Here is a 12401-nt window from a genome sequence, read left to right on the forward strand (position 1 = left end):
CCTCAATAGCCTGTTTATTGGGGCAAAGGGGGTGGATGAAGGGGGTAGTAGTCCCAGGGTGGGTGCTTAGGCCTGCTTGGAAGGTTGCGGGCGGAGTTAACCCCTTCGCTATCATACCAGTGGGAACCGCTATGGTAATGAAGGGGTTAACCACTCCCACTACCCCCGTAATGCCTATACACCCACCATTGGGGCTACTACCCCCTTCACCCAATCCCTCAACACCCAAGAAACAAAAATAAACACAACAACCCTGCTACCACGTCCTCTACCCCCAACAACACATACAGTACATTAATGGGCAAAATAACTATTATCCAGATATGGATAGTAGCTCATTTGCCCATTATAAAATCAAACATTTGCCAGCCAGCATAAATAAAGTAAATAAAACTTTCTACTTATCCCTGCCATTATGAAGCGCATACTCGTCAGCATGCTGCAGGTACATGTCCTCCGTTGCAAGAGTACATGAAAAAAATACACTCTACTGACCCTTAACCCCTTAATCACCTTAACGCTTAATAACCGCTATAGTGATTATGGGGTTAACCCCCGTCCCCCGCTACCCACGTGTAAACTAATCGAGGCTACTAGAATTGCACGAGATTCAGAACCTGCCGATAAGTGGCTTATAGCCGCTCACCCGGCCATTTGTTTTGGACGGTTGAAAAAATTGATGATTCATGCCTTTATCGCCCACTTATCGAGGCTTACAGAATAGCAGTAGGCCTTCGGGGTGAAAAGGCCTCGATAAGTGTGTTATGGAGGATTATAGAATAGGCCCCAGTATCTTAAGTATTCGTTTTTGGATTCTAAATGGCTTTGAAAAGTAACTGACTAGCAAATAGATCGTAATATATGTAGGTTGACAGCCAGCTGTAGCGGGCGTTATATTATGATTTGTGATAACGTGTTAAAACTCATGTAAGCAGTAAAGTTTTATTGTGAGATAATCGGTGCAATACATCTGTTACATCCGTATGTAAAAATTATGTGTGTCATTTTCTGATTGGTTTGAAAAATATTATATAAATCAGTGGTTAAAATAATAATGTAAGCTTCTATCCTCTATTACTATAATGTAAGCATCTCTCTTCTAGTATCAATTCACTCTAGATTATTTGTTACAGATGAAAACAAAATGTGTAAAATAAGTCAGTATCTGCATTTTTGACTGCAATGGTAACCCTATGAGAGTGAAATAGTATTGCAATGCATTTAGTAATGAAAAAGAACACATGTGCAAGCAATATGTATTTTCAAGATGAGTCTAATAACCTGTTTTAGATTTATATTTAAAATAAATTTAATTAAATATCCCAGGTCCTCACTTTATAAATGATAATCCAAACCTGAGGTCCAAAAGGGTTCTAATAACTGGGTGATAAATGAGCCTCTGTAATGTTTGAATGACACCGTATTTGCTCATGAACAAGTAATAGTTAATTTCTATGGTATTTCAGATCACATTTAGTCTTAAATTAACATGGGAGAGTGTGTTTTTTTTAAATTGCTCCTTGTAATTCGGGATTACTTTATATTTACACATTGTTAATTGGTTTGTGTGAGAACTGAAGATAGTCCTAAAGAAAGTACGAAAATACTAGCTCACATTTTGGGTCAAACTATAGTACTGTTCTGTATGTGGAATGCATTTCCTGTTGTGGATCAGCCTTGAGTTATAAAAAGCCTCAGCTGCTCTCCAATAATTGTCTATGGTTGTTTAAAATATCATGTTGATTGATGGGGGTTTGTTGTTCACTGGACTGAATAAATAGTTACTTAAAAACTTTTCTTATTTTGTTGTCCATTCGCAGATGTACTTTATATTTATGAGTAAAGAAATGCATGTCAAAGAGGCTATAAACTCCAGCAAATTAATTCACATAGGACTGTCTGGAGTGCAGTTGATGACAGTATAGAAAAGAGTTATGTGCAGGAGTTGGCATATAACAAGGACAAGATGTAAAATAGGGATTAGAGTACACCAATATCTATGAAATACATTTTTTTTTATTGAAATAGATAAGCAGTAGATTAAATTGATTTCTTAGCACTTCTTACATTATTAATAATTAATGCCTGGCGAACCTTCACATTTAGACCAGTATTTACGTAGTAAGCAGTTCAATTCCAAAAGATGTCTTCCAGTCCCAGAGGGCATCTGATGGAATACCACAGTTTACTAAAGATGAGTCTTAGGCTTCGTCCCTGGTGGCCGCGACTGTACGCGCGATGGTGTGCGTGCCGCACACAAATTTCAACCTTCTATGGGGAAGTCCCCAGTCGGCATGTGTGTGAGCACGCACAAAGTGTGATGTGTGACTGCCTTTGCCAAAGATAACATTTTTGGGGTAGCGGCCGAACATTGGTTCAGCCAATGAGGATGAACCAGCCGAGGGACGTCATGGTCGCGCCCCCACCACGCCGCCCCATGCTCTACTCAAGACGCGCGTCCCATCAATACTCCTAGACCACAGACCGGGGCTTAAACTGGTGCACGCGCCGCCAGGCACTCCGATGTGTCTGCGCACATAGTGACTGGGGCCATAGCCTAAAATTCACCACAGAAGAGTGATATTAATTTAATGCAAGGATTAAATAAATCATTCAATAACATTACAGTACCTCACTCACTAACCAACATATTTATTCAGATGTAATGCCAGATAATCGGTACCCAAAATAGCTGGTCATTGATACACTGAGTTTGTCCGGACTCCGCCATTGGGAAGGCGCCTCGGTTCTACCAACCGTGATGGGTTCCCTCTCCGGACTATGGCAAAAAGGTGTCGGAAACACACTGAAATAATCCTAGCCTCAACAAACTAGGATGGTAGTGTTACAAATCAGGACCACTAGTGGGAACCACCCAAGGGCTGTGGGCTTATATCTGGACTACAGTTCCTTCCACCCACTCCTGGAAACCACAGGCTTTCATTGGGAGCCACAATCTTACTACATTGCCCTGGGAAATAAACCAAAAGAAAAAAGAACCCAGTTAAATGTAGCACTCTGTTATCACTAGTGATGAATGTCAATATTAAAATAATCTTTAATTAAATTTACTATTAAAATAAATGGTGCATGAAATAGGTTAAAAATTACATCATGACTCAGTATGTCAGATAACTGGATGAATACCAGTAGTAGCGGGTCACTACGTTTAGATGGACCCCTAATGTCGGTCTCCGCGAGTGGCAGTGTCTAGTTGCTTTAATAAGTGTGGATAAATGGTTATACTCCCCCTGGCCAGGGAGAGGAGTAAGGTGATACAGTATGAGGCTGCGATTCATATGTCACATAGAATGCTATTCAATATAGCCTAGAGCAGCAGTATATGCTATAGATTCTAGTTGATTTCTCAGTCAGGGTAAAAAAGCTTTGCTACATAGGTGGAAGGCAGATCAACTGCAGCTGTACTGCTTGCATCGCCCTGTGCAGATATGTAGCTACAATTTGCTGTGTAATCAGCAATGTTCAAAGCCCACGTAATCACAATACAGATGAGTGATATCTTCAATTAGCCACATATCCAGTTATACTAATGTAACAACGGCAGTAGCTGTTGTCTAGTACTACCTGCATTTCGGCTGTTCACCCTGTTTGTGTGGTATTGCTTTAAGGGTATATGTCCAGCTCCTAATCCTCTCGGTAAGTATCGGAAGTAAACCAGGAGACTATATCGATGGCGTTACGAGCCATTGCCCTCAAAATCGCAGCCTTATATTATATACATATCTTCAGCTGATGGAAAAAGTATAACTGACACTGCCACTGAATTAAAAAGCCCAGTCAACGATCGTTTTGCGTGTTACCGCTTTGTCAAGACTCTTGGGCTGAAGGTGAGTGCGACCCTATGGGAACCATTTATACACAATACGCAGCGCCGATTGGCTGTTCAGCATAATAGAGGGATGTCAATGATTGGTTGATACGATATTATGCTAATATAGCGGGACGTCACATTGCTAGTGTGAGTGATGTTCCATATGTAGCGTTACCAGTGGGTATATGCAAAGACAGATACTTTGTATAGTGCTACAATGCCATTCCACCTATGTAGCAAAGCTTTTTTACCCGACTGAGAAATCAACTAGAATCTATAGCATATACTGCTGCTCTAGGCTATATTGAATAGCATTCTATGTGACATACGAATCGCAGCCTCATATCACCTTACTCCTCTCCCTGGCCAGGGGGGAGTATAACCATTTATCCACACTTATTAAAGCAACTAGACACTGCCACTCGTGGAGACCGACATTAGGGGTCCATCTAAACGTAGTGACCTGCTACTACTGGTATTCATCCAGTTATCTGACATACTGAGTCATGATGTAATTTTTTAACCTATTTCATGCACCATTTATTTTAATAGTAAATTTAATTAAAGATTATTTTAATATTGACATTCATCACTAGTGATAACAGAGTGCTACATTTAACTGAGTTCTTTTTTCTTTTGGTTTATTTGTCAATGCAATTCTCAGTCAAGCACCTTATCCACATAATTATATACTTACCTTCTAGCGAGGTTCACTTACCTTTCCTACCCTTTCCCTCCCGTTTCCCATGGTATATATACTTTGCCCTGGGGGTTTCTGGGGGCAGAGGGATCTCCACTAAGGCAAAGGATCACAGGACTCCCATAAAACACACAGCAAAATTAGACAATAATAGTGTACATAAAACATAAACAATCCTTGTCTAATCTCACTAGAGGTAGTGTGCCACGCATCAGGCATTACTGTAGGTGGCCTGTTTCCCTACCTATGCTGAGGGCTGACGCAATGAGCTATCTCCTTCCCCCTCCTCCATGCCATTGGCACAGAGCAGGAGGTTGTACGGGAGTAAGGAAGTCACAGGCAACTCCGTGCGTGGCTGGAAGATGAGGGGACACCTTCAAAAGGGAATTCTTAGGACGCGCGATCCACTGCTGCGGAGTACTCCTCCCTGTCCAGTCTACTCCACAGGCCGTGGAGCAGGAGTAGGCAAGGGGAGCCAGTGCCAGCGGAAGCCACAGGATGCAGTGGCCAGTAGAAGACAGGCTGCAGGTGCAAGGTGTGCAAGGGGTTTTCATGATGCTCCGAATAGGATGGTGGTGGATAGCACGGGAATAGGATGGTGGCTGGGTGGGTGTAAGGGATGTGTGCAGAGTTACCTATAATGGAGACCGATTTGGGTGAAATTATATCTTGGCATTATTGAGCCTGTTCCTTTATCCAGGCAAAACATACAAAAACAACAAAATAACAAACCCCTATCCCTTTGTAAGGGCTAACTTACTTCCCCTGACCCTATCTGCTGGACTGGAGGGATATTCCCATTACCAGCCTATCACCCCAAAGTCTCAGAAAGTACCTTAAGCAGGTGGCCCTCTATGTCATTCTCTGGCAGGCTCCTGGGTCCTCTGTGTCCAGGAAATATAGGTTTCCGGGTGACTGGGTGTCTTGATCTCAGCACAGCCTTTGTGCTCAATACAGTGTCTGTGTGCAGGCTTCTCTGCTCTCCTTCTGTCAGCCCAAATGTGAGCTAAGGAAAATCTCTCTCATGTTTAAAACAGGAGGCTTTTCTTATAGACTTAATTGGCCAGGTGGAGTCTTGTTAATCGCCTGCTGCACTCAACCAGATCCCTGCTGGATTTTAGAGATGTTTTTATCAACAGGGATATGTCCCTGTTACAGTGGGTTATTCAGAAAAACTATGATTTACTTCAGTGGGAGTTTATGTGAGATAGTTTAGATTGAAGTTTAATAAATAACCATCTAAATAGAATAATCAAAACAGGACAACCAGAAAACTGTGTGTGTGTTTTAGGGACAAAACAAAGACTTGGTCTCAGCGTTACTAAACACTGGTAGGATCCATGTGTAACAATGGGTATAACCATTTGAAGTTACAAAGTTTGCATCTTGCAAATCAAGTACATGTATTAATGAGAATCCCAGCAAAATAATACATTTATTTATAAAAAAATAATTATTGTAGATTGTCTGTGTTATTTCAATGCAATGTCTTGTAAACATACTGCTGACAAGCTGGCTTGAATGATGTACTGTAACAGCACAATATACACAATGAAAAAGATATACAGTAGGCGTTAAAAAATATTTTGCATTGTACTAGTTCAAGCATGTCAGACACATGGCCCAGGCCGCATGCAGCACAAGCAAACTTGCCATGCAACCCGGAACTTATTTGGCCAGGATGGAAGTTGTTTGGCTGAGAGGGAGAGTGGTAGGGAGGTTGTTTGGCCAGGAAATAAAGTGGGCAGGATGTTTTCCCAGTAGCGAGAGAGTGCGGTAGGTTGTGTGACTGTTCAGAAGGGACGGTGTTTGGTGAAGAGAGAGAGAGGGGATGGGGAAGAGAGGGAATGTTGGAGAAAGAGGGGATGTGGGGGTGAGAGAGTGGGGATGGGGAGAGAGAGCGTGGGGGTGGGGAGAGAGAGAATGGATGGGGAGAAAGAGGATGAGGGAGAGGGGATTGGGTGAGAGGCAGAGAGGGGGGATATGGGGAGAGAGAGAGGGATGGGGGTGAATGAGAGGGGGAAAGAGGGAATGTGGAGTGAGAGGGGATGGGGGAGAGAGAGCAATGCATTAAAAAATGCTATCAATTAGGTTAAAAGCTGCATTCAAAATTTCTAAAAAAATATCACTTTGTGCTCATCTCTAAAACAGCTTGGTCAACAAAACTGTCAAAATAGTAACACAATATAGAAGACAGATTCCAATAACGCTGTTCCACTGCTAAAAATGAAGATTTTTGTTTTATGCAATAATTGACGTTTGCGTTCATCCTTGTAAAGACAGTGTCTTCTGAGTGCTGATGAGGGATTCAGTGCGCGCTATCCCCAAAGACTCTCCCCAATAGTGTCGCAAGGACCCTCCGCTGCTCCTATTCTCCCGCGATCAACGAGGTCACTAGAGTACATAAAACACAAAAAAGGCCGCAGAAGGGGATATACAACAAAAGGCAAAATTAATAATATTGCAAAATAATTTTATTTAATTATATCACAAAAACATATAATACATAATTAAGAGAGAAGGGAAAAGATCACATCCATCAGTACATCCACTCCTCAAAAGCACCCATCAACACAGGGAAAATCCCCATACAGACACACAAAACCTCCCCACTATCTGTCAATCCAGAGAGAAAGGAAGGCAGATACTGTAGGGACAAGAGAAAGCTGCTTGAAGCACAAATGATACAGGCTAAAAAAGTTCAAACACAGTACAAACCGCATAAGATGTAAGGGGCAAGCTTATCTTGAAAACAGGAATCGGAGTCCTCGTGGAGTTGGGTAACAACAGCTTCCGGGTATCGTCGTCACGATCTCGCATCACTGCGTGATGACCTCAACGCGTTTCGCACCCAAATGGCGCTTCTTCAGGGGGTTTCAACTGATTTCTTGCACAACACGCGCCCCCTCCCGCTTCTGCGCGCATGGTCTGGGGCACCATATCCCCAGTAATTGGTTGGTAAGAAGAATGTACAGAGACAGTAGGAAGGTGTTCTGGTAAATGCGTCTATAAGGGGCCAGGGTCGATGTATGAGGTGTATAGTATCAGCCACAAAGCTACTCATATGCTTCGTTAAGGAGGTGGGTTTTAAGATGGGTCTTAAAGGTGGATAGAGAGTGTGCTAGTCGGATATTGAGGAGAAGGGCTTTCCAGAGGTATAGGGCAGTTAGTGAGAAAGGTTTAAGGCACAAGAGGGCTTTAGATACATAAGGGGTAGAGAGAAGACTTCCTTGAGCAGAACGCAAGAGTCGGGATGGTGCATAGCAAGAAATTAGGGCTGAGTTGTAAGGAGGGGGAGAAGAGTGTAAAGCCTTAAAAGTGAGGAGGAGAATTGAGTGTGTGATACAGGATTTCATAGGAAGCCAGGAGAGGGATTTAAGCAGGGGAGACACACAGAGATTTAGGAAAGTAAACTCATACAAAGTACACTCATGCTAATCATATAACCTAATTGGAATTTAACAAAAGATGGAACTCTGTGGATATATGTCTTTTTTCTACCTAATATACTATGTGTATCATTTCCCTGGGAGCAAAAGTATGCCCATCAAATAAAAACATATGAACTTGTTATATCATCACACATTAAGCTTTCTCCATAAATTACACACATATACATTATACAATAACAACCTATACAAGTACTATAACACGTGTGATTATAACTATCATAATTATAAATTGTTCATCAGTTGTTCTGCAGTAATGCAAAGGTGTTGATTTATCCATTAATCATGTAGCTATGACAATCTCCACATTTCCAATCAATATTAACATCATTAATGATGATCTAGTAAGAATTTGAGGTAGCAGTGTGATTACACCTGCTACATAAGAATATTATAAAGCATGTAGCTTGTCATTCGTTTTTATGCTATACAACAAATAAAAATTTCCTGCATAGTTGTCAACCCATGTTTTATTAATGCATGTTATTCCACACATGCCTTCTTTCTTGCACCTTCATGTTTCACTTAGATACCAATGCAAACTGTTCTTAACAGTCATCAATCCTTGCCTCGGTTCTTCTTTTATTATCTCCATGTTCAACCAATCTAATAAAACATCCTGATATACGTTACAAGCCAAATTCATATACTGCATTCTGTGAAAAAAGTACGACAAGGCATTTCAGAAACAGTACATTTTTAAGGCAATATGTAATGCTATGTTTACAAATTTTAAACCCTTTGGGAGATTTTTAAGATTCATCACAATTGTAGCCAATCACCACCAACTAAATACTTAGGCTATTGAGGCTGACTGTACACTATCCCAATACAATATTTTTCAGTGGCACTACACGAACTTCTATTCATACTTATTTATTCCAAAATTAGAGAAAAGGGTGTGTTACCACCCTATCTCTAGCTAGAAGTACATTGATAGGTGCATTCCGGGGCAGTTAAAACTTAACATTTAATAAACTTGTGATAAAAAAGTCTACACATGAAAATAAAATATTGAATGGTAAATATGTGTATAGTGTGAATTCTGATGCACCCAATGCCACTCTAGGCATTTGTGGGCGAAACTTATATTGACATTATATCAACTTATATATCAATTTTAGTGAGTAGTATATACTCTTTTGTGTTTTGATCTATTCGTACTTATAAACAGAGATCACATTTTGTGTCACCAAATACTGCATACACTCATCAAAACCCATCAGACATAATACACACAAGCTCAGGTGTGGCCACATTAACTGTGGGCTGTATTATGCCAGTGTGTGTCAAAAGAAAGAGAACAGTAGGTGCTATGATAACAAGACTACCTGCATGACGTCATTCATTTATACAGGAACAGGAGTTTCCCAACCTTATATGGATACAATGACTTTGTGCGGAAAAATGTTTCCCAGTGTCGGACATTAGTAATGAAAAACATGTTTTAAACAACCAATATGAGCAGGTAAGACATTGAGCTGAATGCCGTAGTGCAGCTCCACATGAGGGAGGCATGATCTCCTAAATATTTGATCTTTTAAGACATTACTCTAACTCCTTTCACTGAGTAACTACAACATAAATACGTCTCCAGGGCCAGTATGCCACTGAAGGTCAAACAAAACCCTTACCCGGGACATCACCGACTTTGTGAAGAAATGGCAGGGGCTGTCTCGTTTATCCCCAGAGAGTGGATCTCCGCATGATAATTCAGACTTGGAGTAGGAGGATGAGCTCAGTCCCCAGTTACGTACCAAACTAGATATTGAAGAGGTCTGCACCAACCTGAAAACAGCCTATCAAACAGAGCTGCAAAAGTCCTTGAGAGAGGTGAGCGTTGTAGTGACTGAGCTCGGCGGGAGAATAGATGAGCTGTAAAAAAAAAAAAGATGGTTGAGATCAATGAGGCGCATAACGTTTTCTGTCAAGATAAAAAAGGTGTTAAAAACACGATGAACGAGATCTTTAAAAAAAAAGAAGAAGACAATGACAACTGCTCTAGACAGAACAATGTCCAGATCCGGAATATCCCAGAGAAGGTTTAGAATCTATCGGCTTATCTACTCTTGCAGTGTCAGACCCTGACCCCCCCCCCAAAAAACGGCAAGTTTGCTGCTTCTTGACAGAGCTCATAGAGAGCTGAAACCAAAGGCTCTCAATGCGGACATAGAGATGTCATCGTCCGCTTTCATTATTTTACATCTAAACTGTCCATAATGGTTGCTGCCAGAAATAGACCTTCAGTGTACCTAGATGGGACTGAGCCGTAAGAACATCAGAAACAGATATGGGCTTCCGTTTATGACTGATAGTTCTAAAGGAGGGCTCACAGATATCTATTAAAGATTCCAGAGAATTAGACGTCCGTTTAGGGACAAAAAACACAATTTTTTTCGGGGAGGACACGACCACCCTTCATCATGTGGAAAGATTTTCTCATTAGTAATATTTCTTTTTATACCGGATTATTTACCCTTCCTCCCATACTAACCCGAAAGTAGGTGTACAAAAACATTTAAAATGTACATTCAATTGAAACAATTCTATACAATAAGCGCATGGGATTTAGAGTATTCTGTATCACTTAAGTGCAATAAACAATTTTAAAATACCTTTAACAATATTATAGATAGGCAGTAATAAAAGCAATAGAATCAAGGATGCATTGGTGGCCATCTTTAATGTACCCATGTGCAGAAATATTTCTATCTTAGATTTAGAACAAAATGGGAGTGCCCCGCTTCAGTTTATATCTGTTACAATTAGGACGGGGAGGGGTATATATATATATATATATATACGTATATATATGTATATATATATATACGTATATATATATTTATATATATATATATATGTATATATATATGTATATATATATATATATGTATATTTGTATGTATATATATACTGTATACACACACCATCTACTTTAGAAACATTAGTGACTTTAAATCATATTTATGATTACCATAGAGAAAATATGATTAGTACAATTTTTAAAGAGACTGGTAAATGATACAGCAGAGAACTGATTTAAATATTAGTAATTTATTAATAGAGTGTTAGGATCTATGGCTATGTACTGTACCAATGCATTTATTTAAGGAAGCACCTATAGTTTTCTTCCTTAAGTCCTTTTGGGGCAAGTGTGTCTAATTGTATTATCCAGTATAATTCTCTTTGTAAAAGGATTTTTTCATTCTCTGGATTATAATTCCTAATATTACTTTTATGTTCAAATTTGCATTGTTTTATGGGTCTTTTTTTTTTTCCTTAGGGGGAATAGTTTTTTTTACATTTTAAAGTCTCCCTTAATTAGTGCCTTGCTTACATTTTTCACTCTTCTATATGAAAATAGTGGGGGTTCATGCAAACATTTTCCATAATGCTGGTCTCTTCGCATAAGAGGCCAATATTTTAGAATAGTTTTCCTAATGCTCAATGAATTACTATCAAATGCTGAAATTTAGGGAATTCTCTATACTTTTTTATTCGCTGTTTTTGATTTTCATAAAATTTGTCGCTGTATCTTCCACACTTGTTCATTCTGTTTATTCAATTCATTTCTGGTGTACTCTCTCTCTATCAGTTAATGTCTCAATAATTTCATTTGCCCTTAGTTCATATAATGTATCATTAGAAGTTATATATATTACTCTCAGTAATTGACTTCTGAAGTATCCTTTCTGATAATGTGTATTTTATAGGGGGTACTCCATATCGATTTATAAAGTTAAGTTGTTTTTCTGTTGTTCACCTTTGCCCCATATATGCCCCATCTATGTTGGATGAATGCCAAGTATGTGTTCAGATGGCAGTTCCTGTAAAAGCAGGAAATCTGGACACATACGCAATTTCACATTGTACTATCTCAGCATTCAGTTTCTCAAGGCTCGAGTCAGAATTTATGACTTCATTTAAAGACAGACTGTTGTGACTTTTAGATAAGGAGTTAATGTCAGAATATTTGAAGTAAGTTTTCTGCACGTATACTCGCTCGCTTGCTTAGCTATATAACCCCTGATGTAACTAAGAATAAACTAGGAGAGGTTTTTGACAATGAACACTCGTGTTGTCTGACTCAATTACTTTCTCCTCCAAGCGCTCGTATTCTTTTCCAGTACAGCACCTTAGGAGTGGTAAAGGCCTCTTAAGAGGGTCTTCCGAGTTGAAGGGGACGGTTCTTACTTATGCTGAAGTAGAGGACAAATTTACATTTGGTGTAAGAAGTGGGATTAAGGCGCCATCGGCAGGGTAAGTACAAGATACTATTTATCTGTATTATCCTCCCGGTGTCTCCTTATCCAGAGCCCATTATAGTTATACCTCCTTACTGGAAGATTTTGTTATAAACATATGACTCAAATAGTTAGTCAGGGTTACAGTCCCCGACTGGCATAAAGGAATAAGATAT

The 12401-nt window shown here is 39.8% G+C and overlaps 1 long non-coding RNA gene across 1 annotated transcript in view; it reads right to left on the reverse strand.

Moving 5' to 3' along the window:
* Window positions 1–7087: 7087 nt before the first annotated feature.
* Window positions 7088–12401, reverse strand: part of LOC142491954 (uncharacterized) — a 56289-nt gene continuing 50975 nt past the window's right edge. Inside the window, exons 2-3 of the long non-coding RNA XR_012800613.1 lie at window positions 9770–9856; window positions 7088–8637 (exon numbers count right to left, since the gene is read on the reverse strand). This is a non-coding gene — a long non-coding RNA (uncharacterized LOC142491954). The remainder of the gene's footprint in view (window positions 8638–9769; window positions 9857–12401) is intronic.

This window comes from Ascaphus truei, chromosome 4 (assembly GCF_040206685.1).
Source record: "Ascaphus truei isolate aAscTru1 chromosome 4, aAscTru1.hap1, whole genome shotgun sequence".
Lineage (NCBI taxonomy): Eukaryota > Metazoa > Chordata > Amphibia > Anura > Ascaphidae > Ascaphus > Ascaphus truei.